The sequence below is a fragment of the Microtus ochrogaster genome, chromosome 1 (assembly GCF_000317375.1).
Source record: "Microtus ochrogaster isolate Prairie Vole_2 chromosome 1, MicOch1.0, whole genome shotgun sequence".
NCBI classification, from domain to species: domain Eukaryota; kingdom Metazoa; phylum Chordata; class Mammalia; order Rodentia; family Cricetidae; genus Microtus; species Microtus ochrogaster.
Window position 1 is genome coordinate 104,305,979 of NC_022009.1, and position 4,842 is coordinate 104,310,820.

General features: G+C 37.2%; 1 protein-coding gene across 1 annotated transcript in view; it reads left to right on the forward strand.

The window, feature by feature from the left end:
- Supt20h (SPT20 homolog, SAGA complex component) overlaps positions 1–4,842 on the forward strand; it is a 37,095-nt gene that overhangs the window by 25,792 nt on the left and 6,461 nt on the right. The window lies entirely within an intron of this gene.

Sequence of the window (4,842 nt, forward strand, 5' to 3'; positions counted from 1 at the left end):
GTGTTTTTACTCTTTGGTCTTTAGGAGGCCCGCCACTTAGCTCCCAAATAAATACACACAGAGTCTTATTCTTACTTACAAATGCTCAGCCTTAGCTTGGCTTATTTCTAGTCATCCTTTATTAAATTATCCTATCTATCTCGTTTCTAGGCTTTTAGCTTTCTCTATTTCTGTATACCTTCCTTTACTTTTTACTCCATGGCTTGCTGTATAGCTGATGTCCTCCTCCTTTGCCTCTCTGCCCTCTCCTCCTAGATTTTCTCCTCCTATTTATTCTTTCTGTCTGCCAGCCCTGCCTATCCTTTTTCCTGCCTTACTATTAGCCATTCAACTCTTTATTGAATCAGGTGTTGTAGACAGGCAAGGTAACACAGCTTCAGGGAGTTAAACAAATGTAACATGAAAGAATGCAAAACATATTTGCATCATTAAACAAATATTCCACAGCATGAACAAATGCAACACATTTTAAAATAATATTTCACAACAACAGGGTCTCAAAAACTGACTTCCTGCTTGGTATGTGCCGATCTTCCTGTTTCCACCTCCCGGAGCTGGGATGACTGGTTTGTGTCTCCATACCCAGACTTAAAAGCTGTTATTTTAAGGACATACATTATTAAAAACACTAAATGTTATTCATAGTTTTATTTCTCAGATACTTAAAAGGCCTTTTTTAGTTCTGATACACCTAGCAAACAGCTTCTGGGAAGAAACCTGTTAAATCTATAACCTGTTAAATCTGTAAGTTTGTACATCATGTCTTCTGCTTTGTGTAAATAATAATAATAATAATAATAATAATAATAATAATAATAATAATAATAAATAAGTAACCTTATTCTTGTCAATAGTAATGACAATAAAAATATATGTTCTATCGCTTTTGGCATGGTAGCTAAAAACCTAAATTCTTACTTGTCTAATTTTGGGAAGTTGCTTTTTTATATTATTTTCCCCAGAAATAAAATGGTGATAGTAATAATATTTTTTCTCATAGGAGAATAAATACATGTCAAACAGTATTTACATTGTACCTGTGTCATTAGGAACATTCTCATTGTCATCCTTTATAGTAGTAGTAGTAGTTATTACCTTGTGGTCCAAAGCAGTGGGCACAAGTGTGCTAGTTATGATGCCCTTTAATGAATGGGTAGGCAGCTCAGAAATAAACCGACCAAAGCTTTCTCGGTTATGGAAAAAACCTAGAAAGTATAACGTAAATATGTTGTTACTTTCTAATTCTAGTTGTGCTTATTTTGATGAGAAGGAGCCATGGATATTAAAGTCACATCCAGAATTTTAGATATTTAGATTTATGTGTAAGGAGCTTCTAGGGTACTAGGTTTACATTGCTCCAGTGCTGTCCTTAGAGAAGCCATTTAATTCTTTCCCCAGACTCAGTGTCATTTGCGTTCTAACTTTACTTGGTCCTTAGGAGAAAGAGGAAGTCTAGCAGTGCCTTTGATAAGCTGGGAAGCTGCATGCAGGAGTCATGTTCCTTTGTATGCTGTGCCACAGTGAGACACTAAGTGGATGCCAGGCACTGATACATGTTTGCACAGCAGTGATAGCACAAGCCATTTCTCCTCAGGGACTGTTTCCTGAATGGCACACATCTGAGACTTCTTCAGGTTCTTGTACAAGGCATTGATGACATCACATACCAATTTTCTATACCTCTTTTTATAAATAACATTTGATGGAGGACTACATATATTTTTGTTAATTTTTTAAGAACTTTCCATGTCTTCCTCCCTACTCTGTATCTAGAGTAGATAATTTTTCATCTGTATTCAGATTGATGTGAACAAAATTTGCACATATTTTTATGTTTTGTGGGGCACACCATTTGAGACAGGGTCTCACTATGTACCTGTGGCTGTTTTGGAACTTCCTCTGTAGATCAGACTGGCCTTGAACTCAGAGAGATTCACCACCTCTTCCTCCTGAGTGCTGGGTTAAAATGTATGCACTAATTTGTACATACTTAGAGACCAGGATCAGCTATACAGTCTGCCAAGAATGTTGTTTTATATCTGTATGTGTGAGCATCCTGTGGCTGAAGTTGAGAATCAAGACAGCCTGCAGTCATCTGTTCTGTCCTTCACCATGTGAGTCCTGGGTTTGAACTCAGGTCACCAGGGCTTGGTGGCAAGTACCACTACCCGTGAGTCATCTTGCTAGTACTTTGTTTTGCCTTTCCTTAAATTTGGAATTAATAAGCCATTATATCATAACTTTGGTTGTTGTCTTTACAAAAGTTAGTGTTCTTTTAACATTTTGATGATTGGTATTTGTTTTTTTGGTTTTGGTTTTTGTTTTTGTTTTGAGACAGGGTTTCGCTGTAGTTTAGAGCCTGTCCTAGAACTAGCTCTTGTAGACCAGACTGGCCTCAGACTCACAGAGATCCGCCTGCCTCTGCCTCCCGAGTGCTGGGATTAAAGGTGTGTGCCACCACCGCCCAGTGATGATTGCTATTTGGAATGCAGAATTTAGTATTTATTGTTTATCACTGAGGAATGTAAACAAGTGGCAGATAAAAATGTGCTTGCACAGTGGCAGTAGTTTTGTTCCTTTCACGATGTGTAGGTAATTATAGATGACTTTCTTCAACAGTATGAGAAGTAAAGAAGTCTGAAATGTAGAATATCATATGTAGTTGATATCTAGTACCCCGCAACTTTGAATAAATGTCAATAGTGATAAATAATAAAACAGTTCTTTTGTTGTTGAAGGGTTTTTAAATTATGTGTAAATTGATCATTTGGAGAAAGGACAGTAATGTATTTTCATATGTTGAAGTCTAAATTTTCATTTGTAATGCTTTCAGTTCTATTATAACCATTACTTTTATTTAACAGGTATCCCGTTTGGTTTAAAGAATACTTCAAGTCTCAGGCCTTTAAATCTACTCCAGGTAAACATAAAACAGTGCTTTTGACTTAAATTTTTATATTTTGTTTTTTTAAAAAAAAACAACTATATTTATACATGTTAGCATATGAAAATTTGAAGTCTATCTGGAATCTTCTAGGGGTATGTGTATTGCTACCTTTATGTAGTTAAGTGCAAATAAAAATAATAGGTGTTCCATAGATGCAACGTTCATTGGCTTTAGTCCCTGTCTGATCAAGAGCTTGTTACCCCAATGAGGTGGTCCTGGAAAAGCTCCAGCCTACAGTAGTGGCAGTACGAACACTTGCAGACATGTGTGTGCTGTTAGCTCACCTTGAGTTTTTGTGCTTAGAGGTTTCAAAACTTTGGTATGCATTATTTCCCCCAAGGAAGATTATACTTTCTTAATACAGTGGTAGATAACTACTAGTCATTCTATAAATGTTCGTTGGGTCTAATATATACCGAATCATGGGGCTGCCTTACCTTTTTTCCATTACAATATCAATGTGCTCTAAAGAGATAGAAAATGGAGCCTAAGTGCTCGGACCACCTGCTTCACATGGCAAGGCCTCAGGCTGAAGACCTAGCAACACATGAGAGAGGAGACGAGGACTAAAGACTAGAGCACTCCAAGTCCCATGCTCGCTCCTTTACTTCCTGGTTCCTCTGTGTGCTCCAAGTTACTTATCCCATTACTCTCTCTTGTTCTACTTCCCCTTCTTTATGTGTAATTCTTTTTGTTAGCATAGAAAATAATGGCTTTCATTATAGTATGTCCTTTTCCTTATTTATATTCACCTGTCTTCATTCCCTGCTCCTTCCACACTGGTCTCCTTTTTTCCTCCACAGTGTCCCCTCTCCTTTCATTGTGCACGTGACTGTTTAAAATGTAGACACCACATACTATTAGATGCTTGATACTTCTTTTTGTGTTTTTCTGCTGTTACCCTCAACTTGCTTTACTCTTTTCCCCACGGTTCTTTAACAGTCACATATTAAACTAGTAATTTGGAAAATAGTTGTCTACAGAGAACTTAAAGGCAAACTTGAAGATAAAGATCTGATGATAATACAGAACTGTGGATTATTGAGAAATGGCAATACTGGACATATCAGCCAACCTCATCTATAACTGATAGGGAAGTCTGGATTGAACTAAAACTGTTTGTGTTGGTATAAATACACTGTCAGTATGTGCAGGCCAGTGGCAGAGCTGTGCACTGGTAATGTGGCCACAGCTAGAGCATACTGCTTTATGTTAGCATGTGTCTTGAGAAGTCTTTCATGACAGATAAAAAGGATGAGAACAAAGCCACTCTGTCTACTAGTAAAAAAGAAATACTGAGCCTGGACTATGTCAGATTTAGTGGGTTTGGTTTTCTTAACCAAAGGATTGCTTTTTAAATTTAATTTGGGTTCAGAATAAGAGCAAGATAAAGGTCTCTACAGTAAAGGCACTTTCTTAATCAACCCTAGAATTCCTTACCCTGGTCCATTAAGATGGTTATTTTTAGGGTTATTGCTAAAATACTAGAACAAATTTGGGAGATAGGTTGTCATACACAAATTTATGAATCATAACTTTGGTTTTTGAGGATAGATTGTGAAGTTCAGGTTGGCTTTGAACTCTCCCTTTTCAGCCTGCCAGGTGTTAGGAATGAATATAGGTGCTCCAGTGTGCCACGATGCCCAGTTACTTTGTTCAGTTTCTTAGTGTATGTGATGTTTTTTTGTGAGGATGGCAGAAGTGATAAATATTTAAAAACTGTAAATTTGGATAGCTGACTATTAACTAGAAGCAGGAAATTTATATTTGAAAATAATATGGGGGGAGAAAGCAGTAGGACTTAAAAATAATTCCTGGGTGTAGCCTGATGAGGTGCAGGTAGCTTGTTTGCTTCTGTGTGGTGTATGTGGAAGTTTAAAAGCTGGCCCAAAGCC